Source organism: Alexandromys fortis, unplaced genomic scaffold (assembly GCF_014885135.2).
Source record: "Alexandromys fortis isolate MF-2015 unplaced genomic scaffold, M_Fortis_MF-2015_v1.1 scaffold_10, whole genome shotgun sequence".
Taxonomy (NCBI): domain Eukaryota; kingdom Metazoa; phylum Chordata; class Mammalia; order Rodentia; family Cricetidae; genus Alexandromys; species Alexandromys fortis.
The window spans coordinates 21428998-21444453 of NW_026067895.1; the positions used below are offsets into that span (position 1 = coordinate 21428998).

A 15456-nucleotide genomic window follows, 5' to 3' on the forward strand; every position below is an offset into this window, starting at 1 on the left:
TCCATTTAGCAGGGCCGTGATCTTACAGTTTCTAACTATATCTGTTCCTCATACTGAGTAAATGCAACAGCTCCAAAATCAAGAGTGATCTGGCCCACTGAAGTAACTAAGCAGGCTCACATGGATGGGCTCACAGAGAATAAAGCCGCAAGCACAGGACCTGCATGGATCTGCACCAGGTCCTCGGCATATGTTGTGGGTGATAGCCTGATCTTTTTGTGGGACCCCTAACAGTGTGAGTGGGTGAATCTCTGTCCCTCTTGCCTGCTCTTGGGGTTCTGTTCCTCCTACTGGGTTGCCTTGTCCACCCTCATATGAGGGCTTTTGCCTTGTCTTTTTGTGTCTTGTCTTGTCCTATTTGACTGTCTCTTGGAGGCCTGTGCTTTTCTGAAGAGGAAGTGGAGGGGCAGTGGATCTTGGGGAGAGGGGACGTAGGGTACCGGTAACTGGGAGGAGTGGAGGTAGGGGAAACTGTGGTTGGGATGTATTATATGAGAGAAGAATCTATTTTCAATTAAAAATTTTATAAAAGAGATAGTAATTGGTTTTTCTAGACCCTCAGAACTTAGCAGCTTGGAGCTTTAGATAGACTACTAGTCCTGTGGTGCCCTCTTGCTGTGCTGGGAATTCATTCTGCTCTCACCACGCCCACCTGCACCCACTTAAGACTTTGACCTTGATCCAGGAGTCAAGGCAGGCCAGCCTTCCCGAGGCCCTGCTGTTATCTCTCCAGTTCTTAGAAAGCCGCTGTGGTGACCTGTGGTTCACACTGTCAAGCCCATCTGGCCCGCCCCCTCTCCGTTCTGCTTTCCCATATCCCAGCACAAGATACGTGGGTCCATCTTTCTATTAACTCAAATTTGCCACAAGTATCCTTTCCCCTGCTTTCCTTATAATCTTTTTTTTTTATTGTGTGATCTAGGGTCACACTTTTATTTATTTATTTATTTATTTATTTATTTATTTATTTATTTATTTATTAAAGATTTCTGTCTCTTCCCCACCGCCGCCTCCCCTTTCCCTCCCCCTCCCCCAATCAAGTCCCCCTCCCTCGTCAGCCCAAAGAGCAATCAGGGTTCCCTGCCCTGTGGGAAGTCCAAGGACCACCCACCTCCATCCAGGTCTAGTAAGGTGAGCATCCAAACTGCCTAGGCTCCCACAAAGCCAGTTCGTGCAGTAGGATTAAAACCCCATTGTTCTTGAGTTCTCAGTAGTCCTCATTGTCCACTATGTTCAGCGAGACCGGTTTTAACCCAGGCTTTTTCAGACCCAGACCCGCTGGCCTTTCCTTATAATCTTAACGTGTCCTCAGAGTTTGCTTAGCCTCAATGGGTGAGCTGGGACTTCTGATTATTCCACTGCCTGCGGCGAATCACCCTCTTTAATCCCTTTGGAGAAGGGGACAAAGTACTGGGTTGGGCATCTGAGGCTGGGTGTAGTTTTGTTACTTTGCAGCGAGACAAGCAGTGTACTTGGGCTTTCTTCATTTGGTAAACAGAATATTATTATCCAAATCCTTCTAGCTGGTGAGTGGCGTAGACCGTAGGCCAGACAAGAAGCACAAGAGCCTACGTGTTGAGCTGTGGTTAAGACTTATTTATTTACTCTTTAAAACGGAGCCTCCTCCGGGCCCTTCCTGCTAAGCAGAAGGAGTGCAGGTACAAATGCCTCAGAATGCAAACTTCCGTCAGCCTCTTGTAAGCACAGACTTGAGTGGATGGGCACCTTTTCTGTTGAGACAGAGCTGCCCACAGAGGGCTGCTGAGGGTCACTGCTTCCCTTACCTTGTGCATAGGTGTGACCGATTCCCCAGCTGGCGTTAGTGCTTGTCCCCAGGGAGAATGATGTTTGACTCTGATTTGGGAAATTGGCCCAACCCTCCTTGTGCCTCCTTTGTACTGAGCATGACTCTTCAAGCTGCCTTCCTCATCCACTAACAATGACAAGTCTTAGAGTGGCAAGAGAGCTAGTTTCCCCCACACCACCGTGTGCAGAGTCACAGCCAGTGGTGGTATTCGAACTGGTTTATTATGGTATCATTTGGACCCCCAAGCATGATTTTTTTGGTCCTTTCGGTGTTCTGTATCACATCTACTAAAGCCACCATACTTACCCAAAATTCTAAAGGATGCCTGTGTCTCCCTGCGACACCCAAAGAAGCACTCACTTAGGTTATAGCCTATTTGAAACTTGGACTTGGAAAACCTCACAGAGAGCCCATAATATGTGATTCTCCCTTTTATCTAGAAATTGGGGGTAAGGGTTATAGCACGAGGTAAAAGAGCAGGTGCCTGTGATAGCAAGACTGGACAGGTAGCAAGGCAGCCTGCGCCACAAGGACAGAGGTGCCGGGTTCCGGGAAGGCCACCGCTAGAGGAAAGCCTGAAGCTTCCAACTTCATGACTCATAACCACTCACAGTCCTAACATGCACGTGTAGCCATAAAACACAGGAACTAGCCCATATTTGTGATGAGTTCCCAGGCTGGGGGTCAAGAAAATATAGAACCGCATTTGAGGTAGGAGAAAATGTGTTGAGGTGATCAAAGTACCAAGCCAAGGTCAGGTTTGCAAACTGCAAACCTGCAAACTGCAAAACTGCAAACTCAGGGCCAGGGAGAACACGTGAGCCCAGAGCCTGTTCCTGATACTGTAAGTGCCCAGCTGTTCTCATAGGTGTTCAAAGCATCCCAAGCCCAAACAGCACGTGCCAAAACACACCAGAGGGGTAGAAACTGAGGACCTTATTATTTGGGGTTCTTTATGATGACACCAGGTGTTACCATGTTAATATCAGAATCAAATTCAAAGCATGAAGCTTATTCAGACCCCCCTTTCTAATTCAGTCTAACCATTTCTTTCATGTGATGCTCCCCTGGAAACCCAGTTCACTGCTGTGAGGAAGCCAGGGCCACATAGAGACCCACATGAAGAGGAGTCTCCACCCCTCTGCACCCAGCTGACAGCTCACACTGCCCTGCCAGACGGAGTGCCCGCTGGGAATGGATCCTCCAGCCCTCAGGTAGGCTACCCCAACTAACACCATGGACAGGACACACAAACATAGCCCTCTGCTGGGTTCTCAAATTGAAAGTTTATGAGAATAAAAAAAATTGTTGTTTTAAATTACTAAAAAATAAAGATAGAAAACATGTTTGCGCTTGCATGTACCCACTTAAACATGCTTATAATTGTATATAGTAAAACACGTCAGTGTAAAAAAACAAGATCATGAAGAAGGAGAAGTAAGTTGTCAGAAGTTACATATGTAGGGATAAGAATAATAAAGTCATCTAAACCAGTCTTCTCCAGTGCCCGAATAATGCCAATATTTAATAATGACACTGAGAATGGTGGTGTATGTCACACTCTTTCGTGGGCATACAGTTGAGTTTTCTAGAAGTTACAAGATGACAAAAACAAGCAGATGGAAGAAGCTAGCTCTCATCTAAACTAATTAATCTAAGTCTGTTAAGCTAAACTTGTAACTTGTGTATTCTTGTGAAATGGCGTCAGTTTCATTTGGGGGAAAAATATTTTTTATGTATTTGACAATTTCATGCTTATAGATGGTGTGTTTTAATTATACCCACCCTTACTACCCTCTCATCCCCATTCCACTCTTTCTGAATGGAAAATACCTTAATAAAATATTGCAATTGACAAGAAACAGAGTTTGCTCGTGTGTTTGCCGACCCGAGGAGTCATCCTAGGCTCTCACACATGGTATTCAGGTGCTCTACAACCGAGCCATATCCCTAGCCCTGCCGTGGAGCTATTTTTAAAATATTGGTTTTCTTTTAAATATGAACCTGTATACACAGAAGCTCTTTGGCATCTTCAATATTGTTTAAAAAATGTATTCCACTTATTTTATTTACTACTGTTATTGTTATATTTTACAAACAGTGGATTTGCCGCAACATGATCTGACCATGTTTGAGAGTAGAGGGGACAAGGACAGGATGTGTGAGAGCAATGCATGTCATAGACGTGCTGGGGCTGAGGGTGCAGCTCAGCGACAGAGCTCTGGCCTGGCCTGTGTGAGGCCCTCAGCCCGATCTTCAGCATCCAAAACAGGGATTTATCAAGTTTGAACTCAAGAAAAAGCATGGAACGCAGAGACATAACAGTGTCTGTACTAGACACATCTTCACAGATTTTGCCTTAGGACGGTGAACTTAAACAAGTCTCAGTCTGCCAAAGTGCTCAGTTATCCATCGAAAGGGAGTGAAAGGTGGGCAGCAAAAAGTCCATCTGTCAGTGGCCACTTGGTCACATAGAAACTTCTTTAGAGACTCCACATTTTGTGCCTTGGGTCTTTCCGTTGTGAAGTGTAGACACTGAGGACACGAGGACACTTTGCAGACTGTACACACAGGCACAACTGTGACACCAACTGGCAGCATTTATCAGATTTACAAATGCACATGCTGCACCCCTTCCCCTGTGCTCCACTCGAGGAATTTATCTGCAGTGTAGCTGCTTCTGTGTAAGATGGCATACACAAGATTATTCACCGTGGCTTTATTTGTAATAGCAAAAACTTGAGCAAGCATGGCGTTCTCCATTGGGTGCTGGCTAGATAAGGCATGGCACATATGGAAGGTAACTAACACACAATTTAACATATATCAAGACCAAGGAAGCTTTCATCCATGGTTGTGAAGTCTCCAAATTGCTAAGTGGAAAAAGAAACCAAACAAACAAGGTGAAGAGCAGAGTGTGTACAAAGAAAAGGGACAGTTTCAGGAGGACACAGAAGGTGATGACATTGACGGTCATTGGGACATGGGGCCTGGTGACTGAAGGGTGGAATAAGGAGGCTTTTCACTGACTCCCTTGTATATTTTGCATTTTGAATTATGTCAAAAATAAAATTGGTGAAATAAAAACTAAAAGATTTTTTTATCAAAATTTTTATAAAAAAACCATAGAGCTAGAGTCATGCGCAGATTTGGGGGGGGTCATCTCTCTGCTCACCTTTTTGACTTCTTCCTGCTGTCTCCTTCCTCTGCCTCACACAGTCTGCAGACCAGCCTTCCTCCCAGAGGCTCTGAGACTGAAGAAAATACAAAAGATAAAGCCTGTCAATGGTAAAGGATCTTTCGAGACTGGAGTATATGTGTCCTTCCACCTCCATCCTTAATACAGGAAGAGCTAGATATGAGACAATAAATAGAGCAGCATATTTTATATATATGCTGGTTACTTTTATGTCTCTAATACTTGTTCCTTTAAGTCAGCCAATGTCAAGAAGTCCCCTTACTGCCAAACCCTCAAGTCAGTCATACCTATAGGAAACACGAGGTATACACGCACGGTACATATTCAGCACCTGTGAACTATCGCAGGATCTGCCTGAGAACTTGTATGTAGATTGGCTTCCTTCTGCCTTCAAGCAAGAAGGACAGAGCTGTGTGAAGCCACCACATACACAGACATAAACCTTGCGCTGGCTGCATTCAGCTCCGCTTCCCTCGATGCACAGGGAACGAAGGGTGCAGGGTAGCAGGGAGAAGCGGAGGAGCAGTCAGCCCCTGAAGCAGAACGGAGAGCAGGGATGCCAGACTTGTCCCCGTCATTGAGATGAGATGCACCAAGCTGCCCCTCCCCCAGCTCTTCTTCCCACTGGAGGCGTTGATAGACTTCTGTACTCTGGATCCTTGACTCCTAATCACTTTTCTTTGTTGTTCGGAAGTTTGTTTGGTTTTTTTTTTTTTTTTTTTTTTTTTTTTTTTTTTTTTTTTTTTTTTTTTTTTTTTTTTTTTTTTTGTCCTATTGCTGAGGAATTAGTGACCTGGAGATGCCACATGATTTGGCCAAGGATGCATTGTTAACACAGGTAGGAGCCTAGGTCTTAGCAGCCCTGGCCTCTCACACCCCAAGCCTGTGTTCTCAGCCTTATATCCTACAGATTACACTAAGCCCCAAACTTCATGCTCCAAGCTCAATACTTGTTAAGACCCTGTGTTTTTTTTTTTCTCCCCAGTTGGTGTAATTTTATTTTTTAAACGTGAATGGGCAATTCAGGGTACTTAGCTTTAATTACCCAAATCTTTGCTACTATAGGAAGGTGTGTCTCTTGTCCTCTGTCTCAAGGAAACCTTGACCTCATTTGGGGGGACGTGACTCAGCGATTAAGTAATCAAATCTTTATGCAATTGAACAGCACAATTATCAAACAAATGCCCCTGTGTTTTGTGTCATGACACCTCCATGTTATTCAGTAACCATGTGATTATAATCCGGCTTCTCATATACTCTAAGTGCAGAGGACAAGGAAATAATCAAAAGATTGAACACCTGGTTCTCTTAGCTGTTAGGGTTTTCATGGACTTTTAATAAAAAATCATGTTTACCCATTATTCTCTGTATTTGCTTTTTTGTGGCTCTTCCTAGGGAGATAGAATCTTACACCCCCTTTTGCTGAGTGATATCTGTGCGTTAATCAGATTAGTTATGTTAGTACTGAAACCCACAGCTCCCCAAATCTCAGCGGCTTAGCAGACTTGTGTTTCTTACATCCACCAGTATGCCACAAGATGCTATCCTCTATGAAACATCCCACCCCCCCACCCCCTTGGTCCTGCCTCTGAGTCCTTGGGCGCCACCTGGTGGTGCTGTTTGGGGAGGTTGCAGCTCCCGCCTGGGAGGGGTGAGTTCCTGGATGCTGGCCTCTGGGTATTAGGTCTTGGCCCCAGTCCTGGTTTGAACTCTCTGCTTTCTGGTCCATCAAGAGGTAAGCAAATGTTCTGCAAGCTCCCACCACTGTTGAGTGTGCTGGTCCGGCCACTGCACCTTCCCATATCATGATGGGTTGGACCCTCTAAACTCTGGAAAAAAAAAAATAAACTCCTCCTTTAAGTTGCTTCTGTCACCTGTTTTGTGATGGTGAGAGGGACATAGCCAACACAGGAGAGCGGTGAAGCTTTCCTTCAGCGCCGCGCCAGGACTCCTGCCTTCCTAGCCGCTGGTCCAGATCCCTCAGCCTCTAGCTTGCAACCTTGTCAACCATTTATGTGCACAGAGGCTTGGATGTGGACAGGCATCGTCATCCACATTTGAACCTAACTGAAAACGAAGGTAGGGAACAACAGTTTCCTTTACACCAAGGAACAAAGAAAGGAACTTGGGAAACACGAAGTCATGGTCTTGCCACATCCCCACTCCCAGGGGGAATGGCCCAAACTCCAAGAAGCCTAAAAAGCCAGTGGGGCTCCTGACTTGAGTTCATTAGTCAGCTGTGTCTCCCTGGTCAATCTGTATCTTGAACAGAGTCAAAAGGCAGATGCACCAGAGTCGTCCAGGGGTGGCGCCCAGGGACCTGGCTTTCAGTGCTGCCTCCAGAGCTTCTTGGCTCCCCTGGTTACTGTCGGTCCTCATGCCCAGTCATCTAGCTGTCCTCTCAAGTCTGTGCGATCCCTGCTGTCCTTCCCACGAACTTCCTATTCAGTAGAATCCATTTCTGGTGCTAGCATTCAGAATACCTTAACAGTACCCAAGTGGTTGCCACTTACATGAGGTTCAGCCAGATTTCTGTTCCCTTCAACACTTGGGCCCTGAGCTGTAACAATCTTCCTGTGGAGAAGCCTCTCTGCCAGCCAGAGCCAATGGCATTTCCAGATGACATTCCCCAGATGACATCCCTATTGAATTACCTGCTGTAACTAACTTTCCAAGTCCCTGAAAAAAAAAAAAAAAAGCAAGCAGCAATACAAAGCAGGCATTTAAAGCTAAATAAATAGTAGAGATGGAGCATCCTCATGAGCAAAGTCTGGGCAATGGAACCATATCCAGGAGGGATGGATAACTTGTCAGCCTGTTTCAGCAGCTTGTCAACCTGTTTTATGGGCAAAAAAAAAAAAAAAATCAGGATCCTACAATAGTGCTGTTCAGTAGAATGAAAATTTGAATTTTTTGGAAGCCCATATTAAATAATGTATAATAATAACAATCAGATTAAATTAATTTTAATAAAATTTGAACTTTCTGGAAGCCCATATTAAATAATGTATAATAATAATAATAAACAGATTAAATTAATTTTAACAATATTTGACCCAGACCCAATATATCTAAAATATTGCCTGTCTCAATATATGATTAAAATAAAATTTCCTAGTGAGATCTTGTATGTCCTGTTCATTATTCAGAGTTTAGAGTCCATATCATAATGGTCGCATGTCTCGATTAAGACCAGTCGCATTTTCAGTGTTCAGTGGTCACAGGCAGTAGTTCCCATGTAAGGCAGCACAGACTCAGAAAGGGCAGAGAAGGAAGGAGGGTGCTGCAGGCACAGTGGGCGACAGACGTCAGAGCCCCTGGAACATTCTCCCTTGCGACCCCTCTGGAAGACCTTTGGAAATTATGATCTCCCCCATATTACAGAGGAGAAAAATGAAGCTTAGGGAGTCCCTGACATTGGCGTGAAGTCAACACAGCCAGCAGAGGACAGAACAGATCGTGCACGGGTCTGATTGTCACTCAGACATATAGGAGCCGAATCACCTGGGACTTCACCCAGGAGACTGCAGATGAGGAAAGAAGCAAGGCAAAGCTCAGAGGTGTCAGGGGCGCAGCATGAAGGTCCTTGCACCTACAGATCTCCAGAGAAACCAGGAGTGTTAAGGACACAGGATTGTCTTTCTGGTGGGAAAGATGTAAACCTGTTATTCCCAAGCTGGGGATTAGAAGTGATTGATAGTTCAGTGATCAGTGCAGGCCTTTAATTTCAACATTTGGAGGGAGAGGCAGGCGATCTCTGTGAGTTTGAGGCCAGCCTGTTCTACAAAGGAGCTCCAGGACAACCAGGGATGCTCCACAGAGAAACCCTGTCTTGAACCCCAGCTTAAAAAAAAAAAAAAAAAAAAAAACCCTAGTGATCTGTGTTATCTGTTGGGCAAAGCCACACCAATCTCCTATAATCAGGACGGGGGCTGAAGGGGTGGATATGAATGAACCCTTAGAACAGAGGGCTCTCCCATCTCCCACAACCAAATTCAGAGATACCTTATAGTCTGAATGACCCTTTGCATTATCTCTATAGCTAGGGGCTCCCCCAAGCTCCAACAACTAGGATCAGATGTGGCTAGTAACCCAAATGACCTCTGCACTATTTGTGTGACTGAAACCAGACCCTTCCTAAGGCCCTTAAGCTAGTCCAGGTAACCTATCTCTACGCCCATCTTCTTGGAAGAAATGACATGTACCCGGAGTTCAATATCAACGTAGTTATGCTTTCTAATGCTCTGGGGATTGTATGGCACCAGGAAACTTAATTTGTTGGGGATGAGCCATCTAGCACTGGATTCTCTGGGAGTTTGATCCGGGTTGATGAAATCAACGTGGACCGTGTTTGCTTTCTCACAGCTTTGCGGATTTCCTCCGCGACAACTGCAGAGACTCCCTCACAGAAGACAGGCACAACGCCCAGGAAGCAAGCAGCCAAGCCAGCCAACCCCCGTGAAGGCAAGAGACAGAGCTGTGGAGATGGGTGCCGGTGAGTTCCCCAGCCGAACCACTCCCCAACACCAGTGAGGAGATGAGCATTTGAAGACGAAAGAAACGCTACATCCAAGAGAAAGGCATTTGAATGTTAACAGGGCAGAGGTGGTGATTTAAACACTCTTAACTTTGGCAAATTAACAGTGTCAATAAAATGACTGCAGGTGGACACCCATGGGGTCGCCCTTGTGATGAGGTGCCTGCAGCCTGGAGCCTGGGCAGGACCGGCAGCCTGGTCAACTGTAGGGGCAAAGCTACATGAGCCAATGTCGCTATGGAGATTGGGATGTACAGCCATCCAAAATGTGAGTCTGGGACACAGCTAGGGAGTGGTGGTCTATACAAGCCACCAAAAAGGCTGTGCTTAGCCGGGACAAACTCAGAATCTAAGCTGGAGTCCATCCAAACAGTCTTCCATGGAATGAAAATATCCTGGCAAATTCGTTCAGTGTTTCTGCTGTGCCTTCTCTCTACCATTTATGACTCCATAGGGAGAAGGGTTAGTCATTGTTTGGGTGGCTTTGTCTTTCCTCTCTTCCCTTAGCAAATGTAAGTTAACATGGGACCAGTGATATGGCTCAGTGGGTAAAGGCACTTCTGTCAAGTCTGACAACCTGAGTTTGGTCCCTAGGAAGGTAAAAGGACTTGCATCTCACAAATTGACCTCTGACCGCCACACAAGAACCATGACAGTAACTCTAATATACACACATGACTCTAACACACACACACACAACACACACATGTACATGCACAAAATAATAAGAAAACGATATAATATATATCTTTGTATGCTAGGCAGGGACTCTATCAACTGAGTTGCATCCCTAGCTCACCGTACATTATTGCCAAGCTCATTTTTTTCCAATATATTATTGATAATGTCAAATTTCTTCTTGGTGTAGAAAAAGCAATTTAGGATTAAAATGGCATGGCCAGGAATGCCAGGGCAATAATCAAACTGACCATCCAAGAGGCAGGTTGAACTCTGGTGAGGGGATCATGTTGGTAGAGCCGCTATCTCCCCCAGAAGCCCTTGGGGGGGGCGTAGGCAAAGCACTGTTGTCCTTAAATATTCTCGCTTCTAATGCAGCGAAATGAAACAGACAAAATTGTAGGTAAGGATTGTTTCTAACAAGCAGATTCCATCTATTCCAGAAGGAAGACCTCCCCAGACACCCCCTGAGACAGACTCAAGCATGAGGTAACCAAGAAAAGCTAGAACACATGTAAATGGCTGTGATAAGAACTACTCCACGCAGTAGGAAAGCGACAGGCTGGCCACGTAGATGTGATAATGAAAGGAGCGCGGTCTAGTTAATGGCTGATAAACCCTGCCAAGCTCTAAGGAGAGCAGCCCCTTCAAGGTCATAACAATAACAGACAAGCTAGCCAGGCAGGAGCGGAGCAGAGCCTTCAAAGCCTGACCATTCCCCTAGCTGACCGAGCCCTGTGTAATCTGAGTGTGTGACTGTCTCCCCGGTTAGGCCCCGGACATGTGCACATTATATGTGGGTCCTCCATTCTCTCAATGTGGGAGACGGTCAGAGCCTTAAATCTCAATGAACATGACCTCAGTCTTTGTTCTGTATCTGCCACAAGTCCTAGAAAAAGTCCCTGGACCAGCAGTCCGGTGGGGTTTCCCCTCTCCCAGGAGTCTCGTCTGGACCTCCGCTCGCCTTGCAGAGCTCCGTTCTTCACAATAGCCTCCTTATTTAATCTTTCCCTCTCTAGAAGAAGAACTTTCAAAATACATTTATTAATTACATTTGTTCATTGACAATATCATAGATGTATGTAACACATTCCGATTATTCTCACCCCCACCCTTCCTTGTCTCCCGCACCCCTTTGTTAAGTCCTTTGGTTCTGGGATCTGTTGTTGCTGCCCAGGGTCTTCTCTGAGACACGAATCTAGAATATCGCCTGGAGCCTGGTGAGCTCACCTGTGGCTACACAACTGAAGACAATGACGCTCCCCTCCCTCACTAGCCGTTCAGCAGGAAAGGGATAGGACCTGTGGGCTCCGCCCCATCCGTGACTGACTGTTGTCAGGTCCAATCTCAAGAGGGCCGGGCTAGCCGCTACATTTGCTGTGAGTTCATGATTGCAGTAGCTGAGTCTTGTCCAGAAGATGGCGTTTGTGGCCTTCTCCTTATCCTCAGGCTCTTCCATCTGTTCTGCCCTGTCTCCTACAGTCTCCCTGAGCCTTAGCGGGTGGCATAAATGTGCTGTTTAGGGCTCACACTCAACTCTCCCTCAACCTCACCATCTTGAGCAGCCATGAGTCTGTTTTCACTACTATTTGCTACAGATCGAAGCTTCTCTGATTAAGGCTGAGAGGATCCTTTATCTGTTGGATATGAACTTTACTTAGAAATTATTTAATCTGATATCATGTTAATTTCACTAAACAGCAATAGTAAGTTTCTCCCAAGGCCTATGACTTCCCAGGCCATGTTTTTCCCTTCATTTTAAAAATCAGACTTTTCTTTTAAAACTAGTTCTATTGCCCTTGACTTCCATTCTTCCACTGAGTTTCACAGGACAAGGACCCAGAGCTGAGCCAAGTCTCACCCCCAGATCTCGTCCCTTCTCTGCTGAGCTATTAGCTGCTAATGGGGGTGGGGGGGTCATTGTCCTCTGAGTCAAGAGTTCACCCCTTTCCTGATTTCATTCTGAAATCACACCTATCTCGCCTCAACCCCACCCTCCCCAGCACAGCTCAGCACTCTGTCAGTGGCTGTCTTTCCTCAGCCTGCCCAGCAACTGTCCTTTCCTCCCGTTTCCCACGTTGGCAGTTGAATATTAAACAATTGAGCAATCGCTTTTCCGCCCAGGGAAAGATGAATTAAAGCTGGTGATTGGACTATAATGTTTCCCCTCTGGGTAGACTCTCTAGTAAAACGGCATGGCTTTCTTCCTACTTAGCCCTTGGAAGGGCGGAGTATTTCAACTTCACTACACCGACTAGGTCTTTGTTGGCGACCTTGGTGACTTAGCCAAGGTTATGTGACCCTGGAGGAGAGAGAGAGCCGCCTTCCAAAACTGGCTTTCAAATAAATTTTGTTTCTCTTTTATTCTTTTTTTTTCTTTAACAAAATTTTAGATTTACGAAGCACTTTAAGAAGTGTACAAAGAATTCCCATTACCCTTCCCCCAGATTTCCTGAGTTAGTATAGAGAATTGAAAACACGGTGCCATGTTCACACAAGTACAAAACGGGATGGGCTGGACGTTCAAGTAGAAGCTCATTTGCAGTCTAGTCTGAAGCCCACAGGACAGGGGGCTGAGCATTCAAGCGGAGTTTCTGCGTTGAAGCCCTGAATTCCCAGTCTTTGCTTTTATGCATTTGATTGAATGGTTGAGCCTCCCCTCCAATATTGCTGGGACTCTTCATCAGTTCATAACACTGCTGTGTTATTCATGGCTCGCAACCGCTCAATTCCATGTAAGTTACCTTAGTGCCATGTCTTGCTGAGGTTCTGTGTGCACACTCACACACTCGGTCCCTTCAACGTGCTGCCTGGCAGCCCTGTCTAGCTATGATTGTTATTCAGAGATAACAATATTATTTCAAACAGAAAAGATTCAAGATTCAGAAATAATGAACAGGGAAGTGATTTTAGTGAAATGGTTTGGTGCATCTTATTAGCAAAGAGTATTGATTTGGGTATTTGCCTGTGTGTGTTCCAATAACACACAAACAGACTAGATTCTGGAAATTCCCTTAATGGACTGCTTGATCTTACCAGTAGATGTCGCTACAGTCTGGTGTTATTTTAGACAGTCGAAGGGAAAGTCAGACTAATGAGGAGCAGCTCCTTGGAGTCTGAAGACTAGGTGAGACGTGAGAAGGGCCGAGGATTCTTCTCTTCTCTCTCTAGCCAGCTTGTTCTCCCTTTAAGAAAAACACAGCCGGGTGGTGGTGGCGCACACCTTTAATCCCAGAACTTGGGAGGCAGAGGCAGGTGGATCTCTGTGAGTTTGAGGCCAGCCTGCTCTACAGACCTAGTTCCAGGACAACTAGAGCTATTATACAGAGAAATCCTGTCTCAAAAAACCAAACCAACCAACCAAACAAACAAAAACAACAGAGGGAAAAGAAGAAGAAAAACACAATAGACATGTGATAAGATTCTCTGTATGAATTTGTCTTTGGGGGAAATGTGGGGTATTCTATTTTTACGATTGAGCTATTTTAATACAAATGCCAGAGGAAAAGCTTTAGTTTGCAAAATAAAACTGAGCTCTGAGACATAATGAGACAGGGACAGACGCAGACAACACAGCTCAGAATCTTCTCATGAGAAGGTGCGTGAGCATTCAAGCAACTCAACTGACAAACATCAATGCTCCTGACCACGGCCCGGGCACTGAACCTGTTTTTCTAGAAGAAACACGGGAGGAGACGTGAGACCCAGAGCTCTTTGGAAAATGAGACAAGAGCTCTGTTTTCCATCAATGTGATGGCACAGAAGAGAAGGAGAGGAGGTTTTGGGTACCAGAGACAGACAGACATTCTAAAGTTGGAGTGAAGGAGTCAAGAAGCAACTCCCGCTCATACTTACCTGCAAATCACACATGCGCATGTACATACACCCACACACCTGTGTGCATTCAAACGCACATGTATACACACACACATGTAATTAGAAAAAGGAGTTGCAAGCTCACTCCCAGGGTTGAAGAATGAACCAATGTAACAGTGTCTATGACAGCCACGTTGGTGAAGAGGCACACTCTCTGCTGAGTGGCCTCTCTTAATCCTCCCAAGAGCTCTAAAGGAAGGAGGAGCTTTTATTGTTCTGTTTAGAGGGGAGTGATCTAAATGGTTGGCAGTGGGCTGGTTAAATAATTTATTCAAGGCCATTCAGTTAATGAAGGTGACAGCTAGGTTCACTCTGCTGTAGCTCTTTTGCCAGGGCAACAGGGCAAGTCCTGAGGAATAAACTCTGGAATCCAACCTCAGCTGTTTTCTCCTGATACACATCTTAGTGAACCTTTCCTATGAGCAAGGCATTCTTTAGGAGAGTCAGGGAACTTAAAAGAACTTAGAACTATCCTACCAAACAGGATTAGAAAGGAGAAAAAAAGGCAACATAAGGAAAATGATGCCTAACAATATTCTGCTATCCTCATAGCCTGGTGACTCCCCCAGTTGTCATCAGAGAGCCGTCATCCAGTAACTGATGGAAACAGGTGCAGAGACCCACAGCCAAGCCTTGCACTAAGCTCGGAGAACCCCCCTGAAGAGTGGAAGGAAGGACTGTAAGAGCAGGGGTCAAGGTCATAACAAGGGAACCTACAGAAACAACTAACCTGCCCTCATAGCAGCTCAGAGTCTGGACCAACGACAGTCAGGAAGCCTGAAGGACCTACCTAGGCCCTCTACATGTGAGTGACAGTTGTGTAGCTTGGTCTACTTGTGGGGCTCCTAACTGTAGGAGGAGGGGCTGTCCCCAATGCTTTGGCTGGCTCTTGGGAACCGATTCCTCATACTGGGTTGCCTTGCCCAGTATTAACGCAAGGGGAGGAGCTAGTCCTACCTCAACTTGATATGCCATACTTTGTCGATACCCTTGGGAGGCTTGCGTCTTTCGGAACAGAAACAGGAAGAGTGGATGGGGGCAGGTGGAGGTGGGGGGAGGGGAGGGGAGAAGAGGGAGGGAAAACTTCAATCAGGATGTAAAAACAAATGAATAAATTTAATTAATTAAAAAAAGGTTAAAGAAAAAGAAGCTTAGAACTGACTGCAAAGGACAGCGTTTGGAGATGAAGATGAACCGGGATAAAGGCCTCCCAGCATCTTTCTGTGCCCTCTATACAATTTGAAAGAGTTTGAGAGGGGCTGGGAAGATCAATTAGTCTGTAGATGAGGATCTGGTCCCCAGAACCCGTGCAAAAAACCTAGGCATGGCAGCACTAAAGAAGCAGGGGGGGGGGGGGGG

The 15456-nt window shown here is 45.7% G+C and overlaps 1 long non-coding RNA gene across 1 annotated transcript in view; it reads left to right on the top strand.

The window, feature by feature from the left end:
* Nucleotides 1–13690: 13690 nt before the first annotated feature.
* Nucleotides 13691–15456, top strand: part of LOC126512252 (uncharacterized) — a 4349-nt gene continuing 2583 nt past the window's right edge. Inside the window, exon 1 of the long non-coding RNA XR_007594968.1 lies at nucleotides 13691–14902. This is a non-coding gene — a long non-coding RNA (uncharacterized lncRNA). The remainder of the gene's footprint in view (nucleotides 14903–15456) is intronic.